General features: G+C 37.3%; 1 long non-coding RNA gene across 1 annotated transcript; it reads left to right on the plus strand.

Annotated features, from left to right (window-relative positions):
• The first annotated feature begins 2,134 nt into the window (after nucleotides 1-2,134).
• On the plus strand, nucleotides 2,135-11,325 carry LOC140699845 (uncharacterized). Its single transcript, XR_012078101.1, has 2 exons — nucleotides 2,135-2,240; nucleotides 10,964-11,325. It is a non-coding gene; the product is annotated as an uncharacterized lncRNA (long non-coding RNA).
• The last annotated feature ends 417 nt before the right edge of the window (nucleotides 11,326-11,742 follow it).

Below are 11,742 nucleotides of genomic sequence, written 5' to 3' on the forward strand. Positions count from 1 at the left end.
GTTCTCCAGGCTGCCCTGGGCATGTGATGATATTCTTCTTAGAAGAAAAATCTGAGTTTCCTAAGAAAAATCTGGGGAGGCAAGTTGGGGCAGGGGAAAGCTGTTGCCTTCAGAACTGAACAACCTTTCCACCTCATTTCCACTATTAACTGAGCAAAGTTATTCACTATTTGGGGACTCAAGGGTTTTATTTATGAAATAACTTTTGGCTAGCTCATCTAGAACATCTGATAGTTTGATTTCTCAGCAACTGTGACTAAACCCAAATCTTTTGGATTTTAAAAGTGCACATGATATTTGTAAGAGTATTTTAGGGGTAATGTAACAAAGTAAGCAATTTATTAATAAAATAGTATTTATAGTGCTTAAGAATGTGGGGTCTATAGAATTGCCTCTCATCTGTAGATTTTAACCCATAGATAATATTTATAGATCTATTCAGTACTGCAAACTGACAAACTGGAAAATTCAATAAATATTGACAAACAAAAGTGCTAGCAATAGTAATAGCAGTGATGATAATATTAAGAGTAGTAATATAATTAAATATACTTGAGAAACCTCTATCTTACCTCTGGAGACTTATAATATGTGTAATATTTTGCTTACATCATCTTTCAAATACTCAACATTCACTGCAAAGTAAGTAGGCTAAATTAACATGCATGATAAATTAGCATGCATGGACTGGTCATCAACACTTCTTCCTGGCATTTATAAGCAAAGCATTTCTCCCATCTTGTATCTCTTATCCTAAGGTCTCTATTAAACTCCTAGTTTCTGTGTTTCAAATCTTCATGCTCATTCCCTTCAAGTCAGTGTGTTCAATACTTTGTATTTTAATTTATTGTGAAAAAGTTATATAAGTTAGACTTTGATGAAAAGAACATAAAATAGTAACCTAAATAAATTAGTTTATTTAAAATCCTCATCAAATCTACTACTCTAGTATTGTAACCAATATTTTCATAACCATTTCAAACAATTTCATGTATGTGTTTGCATGAGTATATGTGAACTATGATTTTTGTATAAGGGAATGTGAGCTGGTCTTGAGATGAGTTAAGGCCGTGGGACCCAAGGCCACAATCAGAGCATGTTTATAGTATGCAGTAAATAATTGCTCCACGCATGCTTCAATTATATAAGATTTAGAACAAAGAAAATCGAAGTACGTATGTGCTAGAGATATTCTGTAAGCCTAATGAACAAAGAAACTCAGATCGCACATGTGCAGGCAGAAAACAGATAAAAGCAGGACAGGTGCATCATAGGCGCACCTCCCTGTGGCAATAAAGTGTTGTTAACCCCATGGTGTCTCTGGCTGAAGTCTGTCCAGCGGTATGGCAACTCCTCGTGCATTTTTTCGTTTGGAACACTCACCTCCTAGAACCCCATGTCAGCCTCCCTCGGCTGACAGGGAAAAATCATTATTTTTGCTCCTTTATTCTGCCATTACTTTTCCCTATCACCTCCCAAAACTATTGTTATTCCATGATGTAAAGAAAAAGTACAAAATGTGTGCACTTTAATGACATAAATTTTATCTCATAAGAAAAAAGGAACTGTAAAATATTGATCTCTAATTAATGATAGGTGTTAAATAAAATACTTAGATATCTAACTACTGATTTCTGATACTTACATGAAAAGTAACTAAAATGATGGATCAGCAGATAGATAAATGAATCTGAAAAAAGTACTGTATTAATTGCATAATACTGGTGGTAGATAGTTGGATATTCACTGAAAAATTATTTAATTTTTTCCCCTGATGTTTGAAACTTTCCAAAGAAAATGTTGGATAAAGGTAACTAGAAAAGCCCTAGATTTCTAGGATACAAAACAGCAGCAGGTATTTTTAAAGACCAGGCATGATGTTTTCACAATAATCTATGAAATAATGAGGGAGCAAACTGGGAAGATAATGTAACTGAACGTTTGTGTGTCACTAGAAGCAGTCGGAGATAAGCTACTAGGGAAGGAGAAGTAACCATACTTGGAAATTACCTGGTATTCAGAGTGATGGAAAGTAAGAATTTAATGATGATTGGATGGTGCTAGCAGAATGGAGATTCTGGAGGGTGCAGAGGTCACACAGTGCTTGCCAACAACAGAATTCCAGCTAGCCAGAGTAGAGAGACAGCACTTACAAACCCAAGCATTCATTTGAGAGCCCTATAGCTGCTGAAACCTGATCTGCAAGAGCTTTGGCTCAGAAGCTGAGCTGGATTATGAAGGTACTAGGTGGCAAATTATTTCTTGAAGGGGAACCTTAATGGTGAACTTCTTAGACTGCCATTCTGAACACCATGAATGCCATATTGTCGAGAGTCTGAATTAAGCTGTCTGCCTAAAGATCGTTAAGTGTTGTTCTGACAGTTAAATGGGCTTGGTTTGACACTGGTGAGGTTTGATTTTAGCCTTGGTTATGGTGGATCTAGCACAGAGCTAATCAAGGGTTAGAGAAAACTTCCCCCTAAAACGTGGCTTTTGAATTTCAAATAAGTGCCTGGATTACTTAGTGATGTCTCTCCACTCTGGCTAGATGGAAATTTTAACATCACCTGGCGTGATGTTAAATGTGTGAGCTACAGAATCTCCAATAGGTTCACAGCTTCCCAATAACTCTTTTCTATCATTCCCTGTAGGACCTTGTCTTACGCATGCAAAGCTTAGTACTCAGCCAGAGATGCAAGGGGGCCCTGACACAGACTTCTGAGGCTACTTCTCTGTGCAACTCTTATTCCGGCAAAGTTCAGCCAGTATCTCAGTCCTAATCTCCCACCTTTATTTTTTCTGTCCAGCAAGACCGCTACTCTGTGTTTGGGCATCACCTCTCCCTGTTTAGAGATTCTCCCGGCACAAAGCTCACATGAATGTGGAGCTCACCTCACATGTTTCTCTTCTTTGGGCTGTTTGTTGTCTAATACCTAAAAGAAAATTCTTCATGTATTATATGCAGTGTCATATTTACTTAGAGTGGGAGGTTAATTCTGATAACCAGTACTCCATCATTCTCAGACCCAGAAGGCATGTGCTCATATCTCAATAGGAACAGACTCATATATTATTCAGAGGAGTGACTTGAGTTCTGTTCATTATTTGAGGTGTACATTAATTTTAATAGAGTTCCCTGACATATGCAGGTGACCAGTCACAGAGCAGCATTTAGCATGGGTGTTGGAGCCCTTTCCTCTCTCACAATGATCCAGTTACACAAAGCTATGGCTCAGGATTCTCTGGTTAGAGTTGGTTGCTATTTCCACTGGAGGATTTAGATTGGGGAATTACAGATTTTGATACATCTAAGAGTGGATTTACTCTGTTCTTTATCTCACCCATAAAGATTTTTATATATTGTGTTAGTTTCATAGTCCTGGTAGCCACTACCAGTTTAGGGGCTTGAAACATCATGCATTTATTCTCTTAATAGTTCTGGAAGTCAAAAGACTGAGAAGAGTTTTACAGGGCTAAAGTATTATCAGGGCTGGCTCCTTGTGGAGGTTCTCTCTTACCTACTGCCTCCCACATATAAGGACCCTTCTAATTACATGGAGCAAACGAGATAATCTCCCAATCTCAAGATCCTTCATTTAAAAATATCAGCAAAGTCTCTTTTATATGTATGGTCACATATCCTTAGGTTTCAAAATTTGAGCTGGACATCTTTGAGGGGGTTATTATTCAGTCTACCATACATAAGAAGAGGCAAAATGAAAATCATTACATACCTTTTCAAATATAGTTTTTTCCAACTATTACATTGCTTAAAAACATACTGATCAAAAGAAAAAAAAATCCTGCAATTGGAGCAGCTTTAAATTAATGATATAATCCCATGGACAATTTCCATTAAATAGGTCAGAGATGTGGATGAATAAATCCTATGTTATTGCAGGAAGACTTTTCTCTCTCTGAGCTCTACCTGCTGCAATCTCAATGCATTACAGATTGAATAAAACTTTCATTTAAAATAACACTTTGAAACTGGCCTTGGAGAAAAATCTCACACCTGAGGGTGAGACAGCTGTGCATATATTGAGAATGTTCCTCTTTCTAGGAGCTCTTGGTTTCAAATTCTCTCCTCTGCACACAGCAACTTACCTTTGTGAAATGACTTCCAACAATTTTTCTTAGGTTCTGTTCTCCTTAATATGGATGGGCTGGGCCATTCCTGATAGATTTCCATTGTGTAAAATTCTCAACAATATTCCCCTGGAGGTTCTTCTTTCCCTACTCTGCAATATGAAACAGATGTACAGATGTTCATCAAAAATTCAGGACACTTTAACAGAGTAAACGTCACTTCTTGGGAAATTGTAATAGTAAGTCAAAACATGCAGCCTTGCTCCAAACAGCTTTACGTGTGTTTCTATTTCTTTCTGAACTACTATAGAATAATACAGATAATATTACTCTTTCACTCTAGCATTTTTTAAAGATGAAGCTATTTCCCCCTCCCCCACAAACTGGGACAGGACTTTAACAGGTAAACTATCGCCTTTGCTTGATAAGGTCTTAGGTCTGAGAAATGAACACAATGCCTTCTTCAAGGAATCTGAAACTCAAGGAGGATAAGTGAATCATACACATTTGAACAGCTAGTCCAAAAATCCAGGGTTCTAAATTAGGCTCTTAAATGACCCAGTAGCTCAAAATTTTATTTGGTTTTATGTTGCTTCCTCTGAAGAGTGTTACGCTTGACTCTTAACCTAGACCACAAAATCTTTATGGAGGAAGGATACTCTCTTCCATTCAGGGTCACCTGCATCTTCCAGCACAGGGCTGAGCAAAATAATAGCAACGCCTGATGCAGTGCAGAATGGATTCATTCAATACTTATATCATTAAAGATGCCATTAAGAGAATGAAGAGTCAATGTGAGAAAAATAGAATAACTCTGTGTGTGCACATGTGTATACATATGTGTGCATAATTTAATATATATAAAGTTTTCCAGAGAAGGAATATCAATTTATATCTAGCCCTATAAATAAAACTTATACTCAGCCCTATAAAGAAAGACATAATACTCAAGGGGGAGAAAATGGACAAGAACGCCACCTAAACAAACAAAAGGAAACAACTTATATAGACATTTTATTTTATAAATGAGAGTATCTAAATTGACAATAAAGCTATGAAAATGCATTTAGTTTATTTAATGATTAGGCAAATGCAGACAAAACCACAATGTCAAATATCTGTGCATACCCGAGAAGAACTAAGATAATAACAATAATGAGGCAGAAGAAGAGGGGAAGAAGAAAGAAGAGGGTGAGGAGGAAAAGAAGAAAAGGAAGAAGAATTTTAAATAGCAAAAATTACCAAGTATTAGTAAGGAAGAGTTACTATGACTCTCAAATAACAGTGGAGGGACCGTAAGTTGATAGGGCCCACTTCGGAAAACAATTATTGCAGATCAATGGCATTGTTGGCCTCGTTTATTCACCCCACCTTTTATTAACGCCCTTTGCCATCAAGAAGCAAAGTATGAGCTCTCGCCCTTCAATTCTACGTTCATCTATCTGACTTGCTTTGGAGAGTGTTAGCACAATCGTGTAAAAGCAGCTGTGAATTTCCACTTGTGCCCTTGTGTCTTTGCCTTTGCAGTGAGAACATGACTGGACTGGGTGCTGGAGAGTAAGAGGTAAATGTAGGCATTCAGGTTACTCTCCTCCTAGCCAAGGTTAGCCTAAATCAGCCAGCAGCCAATCTGTCCCCACATGTGTGAGCCAGATCATCCTTGAACAGTAGAACAGTAGCTGAACTGAGCCTGGTGTAACACACTCTTGAAAACTCTTCAGTGAAACACCTCCTTGTCTTCCAGGTAAAATCCATGCTCTGTAGAGCAGCTTGGATGATGCCACCTGATGCATCCCCTTCCTACCTGTTCAGTATCATTATTATTCTCTCATTTTTCTCTACTTTCTTGTGTGTGCCTACTATACAAATGTGATAAACAATTATAACTTGTCACATTTACCTTGATTTCCCTCCCTTCTGTTGTCATATATGAACCTTGGTAAAGAGTAAACCCTTGGTAAACAGGATGGGTTTAAATATTGTATCCATCATTTACACTCCCCTCACCAAGTTTCTACTTTTTAAAACATTTGTTAAGTGGATATACTAATAGTAGTAAATCCATAGGGTGATTGAGGGTATTGAGTGCAATAACGTAGGCCTGGCCAGCACTCCACAAGTGTTGGCTATTGTTATCAATACTTTCATTTCTTCTTTTGTTCATCTTATAATCCCACATTAATTTTTCAACATTACAGGCCACAGATTCTCAAAGACACTTTGCTGACTGTGTTTGCCACATCTTTGCCCCTAGGCACTTTGTCCCTGTTATACTCTGGGCATGCAGTACAGTAGGTCTTACCAATAACATGATAATAGCTTATCTGTTTGTCTCCCCCCAGAGGACTACAAGCATCTTGACAGCAGGGACTGGGCCTGGTTCACTTTTGAATCACTGGTACGTGCATCTAGTCCACTGAAGACGTTCAGTGAACATGTTTCCTTTTGTGTATTTTGGAAATATCAAGGCCCAGATTTAGTAGAGAAGAGAATAAATAGTCGGAGTGGGAAAGGTTGTCAAGGATGGAGAGTTCTTGGCTCATTTAAGGTTATTTAATCAAGTCAGTGACTGCAAGGAATATGTTGCCAGCCAGCTGAGTTCTGACTAACGTAAAGAGCTGGTAACCCAGGCATCCTACCAGGATCCTGGATCTAAATAGCCATGATCTAGCCAAGCCTTGGCTCATAACAAGAACAGCTGATTTGTAATGTGGTTACAAACTCACTCTCCCTCAAAAAATTCTACATAGCACTCTTCTTAAAACATGCTACCTGATTAATTATTGTGGGAAAACCTGCCACTGAGAAGGTAAAAATTTGGCTCCAAATGAGAGGTTACCCTCATCAAAATCATGACAGAAAGTTGAAGCCCTCATTTTGATGAATCTGCCCATTTTTCTGCCTTTCTCAGAGCAACACTCTGAATGTGAGCCAACACTCAGAATGTGATTCTCCCATCTGGAATTTCAAAGCAGTCTGTCATTATCTTGATCACCTTTCTCTTTCAAGAAAGATTATTACAGCCAGAATTAAGAACATGGTAGTCTAATCCTTGAAGGAACTTCTTCAGTTTTAAGCTACGTTGCCACTGTAGAGATTTATTTCCCTTCTTTTTAATTTTCTTCTCAGAATATGATAAAATTAAGAATCAGTTAGAGAATACATAAAAGTATATATTCAAAGACTCGTGCACACACACACACACACACAAACACACACACAAATCCATACAGATTAGATAGAAATGTAGGCAGGTAGATAGAAAATTTTCCCAGATTCTCAGAAAAATTATTTCTGCCATTAAGGACCATTATCACTAATCCATGCTTTAGGATTTAGACAATGACATTTCTCTTTGGATTCCTCAGGATGAACTGTCAATTACTAGTGCAATTTTTGCAACACAAGTGAAATTCAGATTTTGACTGTCAGTTTGCAATTTGATTAGTGTCCTAGCTCTTTCTCATTCTTTTCTTCCCTTTTTATCTGACTTAAATGCATAACTCCCTTTCCCACGTTGCTTTAATTCAGAGGATGAAGGTAGTAACATGTAACACTTAACTTTTGTAAAATCTTTCATATGGACAGAGATAACTGAACTGCTGTTTATGTAAACATATTATCACTGCCCCTAGGAGAGTGTACTGATTCTAAGGCAGTAAGATACCCAAGTAACAAATTCCAAATTGTTATAGTTACTGACTCATGGGCAAATTGGGCGCTTTATTCATTTGAATTTCAAACATCATTTTAGTATAAATAACGAAAATATTTAGAAAGAAAAGCCAGTTATAAAGTAAATTCAATAAATTCCCAGTCATTCCCCATTCCATGTTATGTTGTGGTTTTGTTTCACAGCGTGTGATAGTGAGGCTTCCTGGTGGTAGAAGGGCCTGAGTCCAATCAGGCACCTGCGGACATGAAACTATTCCATCATGCAAGGATAAAAATACTATATGATAGGAATACAGAGTATCTGCTCAGTATGAAACAGTGCTAAAATCAAAGGTCATAAAAACATGAGAGAGTTGGTAATAGTTGGCATGCACTGGCTAGCTGACTAAACAGAGATGGTACTGAGGGATGTTCCCAGATCCCCAACTCCTCAGCATTCTCTGAGAAGACCAAATGTTACCTCTGGAAAAATAAGAAAAACAACAGTTAAGGGAGAACTCCTTTATGACCAGACATCCTGACTCCCTTCAATCTGTATGTGTTCTTTGCAATCAAATAACCTGCACTTCTTAGTATCTTGGTAACTGAGATTATGTCCCGTGACATATGGCACAGCAAGAACAGTTTGAAATTGATCTCACAACGTGGTCTAACGAGTGCAAGAAATCAGATGACTAAGTTCAGGATAAAAATGTTCTCCATGACCCAAACAGGAAAGCACACACTTGCTTTCGAGAAAAGCATGAAAAGCCATGGAAAGAGATGATCTAATTACGAAAGCAAAGCCATTAATTAACTGAGATTCTAGGGAAGAAATCCATATTGGCATGAATCAAAAATATGTCCTTTCTGAAACAACACAACATACAATGAATGGCTATCATTTTATTATACACCCAAAAGAATAAATTAACCAGGCACACTAAACTAAACAAATGATTTAAAAGAAACATGAGTTGTCTAAGATGAATATTATTCTCTTTCTTAGACTTTTTCTGGAAAAAAGGCCAGGAGTTAAGTCCAGAGAAAACAATGTGATTTTCAAGGAGGGTAATTTGGACCACTAAGAGAAGATCAAATGCATCTTCATCTCACCATCCATGACATAGGCTTACCAGTAATGCAGTTTCTGTAGGTAGAAGGCTGAACACAGGAGACCAAACCATGCTGAGTCAGAAATAGACATGGTAACCTACAACCACCATGCCTGTAACTAAGGTATGATTATGATTTCAGGCTTAGAAATCTTAGGTAACTATTTAAGATACCAGCTATTAGAAAATAAAGGAGCATTAAATCCCTGGTAATCAGAAGTATCGATTTGTCTCTATTTTCCCATTAAAATTATTGAAGTGCATGAAGTGAAAGACTTTAAATAAACAAGAACTAAATCAAACACATCAGCCATTTCTACAGAAATCTACCCTTAGGTAACATTTCTGAGTCTGTACATTTGGAAAGTCTGAGACTTTTTTAAGGGATGATAATAATGTCAGCAGACAACATGTCCAAGAAGACCTGATAGAATGAAACATTCACTCTGCTGATAGACATCACTACAGTAAAACTAACCCCTAACTTTAAGAGGCATATGTACGGTTTCCAGCTCTGACTTCTAGGTCTTTCCCTTCCAGGACAAAGCAGTTCCCTCAACTTAGTGCATTATGCAATGCACTGTTACAAGCAATGGTGACTTGTGGATGTGAAGACTACTAAGGCAGAGTGGCTCCAACTCTCATTCCTTTGTACCTAAGTGCCAACCAGAGGGCCAATTTTAAAAAATCTTTCTCCTTGTACATTGAGATCATCTTTTTGTTGCAATACTGACATCTCACAATTTGTCACTAATTACCTTCTTTTGTGTTTTTATCTGAATTTTTGCAGAATTTACAAACATTGGCAAAATCATTCAGTCAAATCCAAATCACCAGCTTTCATGTAGTTTCAATTCTCCACCCTTTCTGGGTCCTCTATCATGAACATGTTGGCTTTCAACTTAAAGGCAGCTGTAACTTCTCCCTTATCCAATCAGTTGCTAGATTTAATTCAGTTTCAAAAAAAAAAAAAAAGATTCCCAATCAATGTTGCTTTATGTGTCTTGCATGGTGACATGAAGAAATCCTGTTTCTGAATTGAGCCTGACAGGCATATATCCCTTTCTACTCCTACCTTATGGTGACAATCGCCTAGTTGGTCTCTTTGTATATTGCTCTCTTCCCCTGTATATTGTATTTATTAGCAGGGATTTTTTTCGACCTCTCAGAGAGCTAACATTTTATTTTGCACCATGAAGAGGATATCAATATATCCTAAGACCTTAAACAAACAAACAAAAAAAAGAAATATGGTGTGTCTTAGGAGTAACTTGATTTCTTTGTTGATACCACTCTTATAACTGCAGGCTCTAAACAATTAATAATCAAGTAGCAATAATCTAGAAAGATCATCATCTTTAAAGTCAATAATTTATGTAATCACATGCAATATATTTCTAGTGCTTTTAGTTAATGTGAGTGTGGTGTGTGTATGTGTGTGTGTTGAACTTGCCTCTGCCATTTACAATTCTGCAACATATTATATGCATCACTGGCCATTTCTCATGGCATCTTCAAGCATCTCTGTTAAAAGAGCTGGAAGCAACAAACACTGGACATCGATTTGGTGAGAATAAACAAAAGCAGTCAAGGCTAAGGCCAACTTTTACAGTCTGGCGACCATTTTCATTTAGCAAAATGTGGTCTTCTTGTTAGGAATAGAAATCGTTTCACATTTGCCTTGTCCTCACCTGGAGAAATGAATAAATTAGTGAACAAAATTCTCTGCTTAATCACATAGACAGTGCTCTTCCTTGCTGCAGCACTGGAGATATTGAAAATTAAAATATTTAACACTGCAGGCACTGCCCCTGTTTCTGAAACAGGTCATCTGGCTTGTGTTTATATTATTAAGTTAGGTTTTTTTTTTTCATATTCATTACAGAGTTCTATGTGGCTCTAAAAGCAGCGCTGATTAAATGTGGATAGTGAGCCTAGAGCATCCGTCAGATAAACAGTATTCCATTTGAAAATATAAATACTTTCTTGTTACCTCATTTAATTTCCTCTTTGCCCTTGCCCCTTGATTTAATTTATTCATAAAATCATAGATGCTAGCTCAGTGATTAGGGGTAAGATGAAAGTTTCAATATTTTTTGTTCCAGGGAGAAGATATTACAGATGCTGGTGCTCAAATACCTGGCAAAGGTGTTAGTCTCTTCCTGAGAGCATCACCCCACCCAAGCTGCACCACATCCCAGTCTCCAAGAGCAGATTCAATGGTGCAGTAAAACACATCATGGGAAGTGTATCTACGAGTTAAAGACGTTTTGGAGTAAACCTCTAACTTTAAATTTCTGCTCCTTCACTTACCGCATAATCTCACGGTTACCAATATTGCACTTTTTGAAGCCCCACTTTTATCATTTACAAAGCAGTAGGGATGAGTGAGCTTACAATGAAATAAATATAATGCACGTAGTCAAGACCTGAAACAAAGCATCTACTCAATAAATGTTCATGATCACTTTTTTTCTTCTTTTTTGAGAATCCTGGGACTATAAAAAGCTTAAGGAAATCTACCCCCGTGTTTCTGTAGACAGGTGGATTCAACAGAATCATCTGAAATAGCTTGATAAAAAGTACATTTTTTTCATTCTCTATTCTACAGATAGTGAATTAGATGCTATGTTTACTATATGCCTAAAGATCTTTCTAGGTGAGTCTTGTGGGCAGTCACAATTGCAAACCACTATTTTATTCATCCCACCCTAAATTCCTTTGCTCAAGTCCCTTTGGCAATATTGCTCCCAAGTGTTTCTGTCACTTCTGCTTAAATACTTAAATAAAGAACTCAAAATACCTCTTGAGGCACCTATGTCTATATATAACAGCTTTAAGAAGTGATTTCTTCTACCCAAGTAAAATTTCTCTCTAGTATCCT

This window comes from Vicugna pacos, chromosome 11 (genome assembly GCF_048564905.1).
Source record: "Vicugna pacos chromosome 11, VicPac4, whole genome shotgun sequence".
NCBI lineage: Eukaryota > Metazoa > Chordata > Mammalia > Artiodactyla > Camelidae > Vicugna > Vicugna pacos.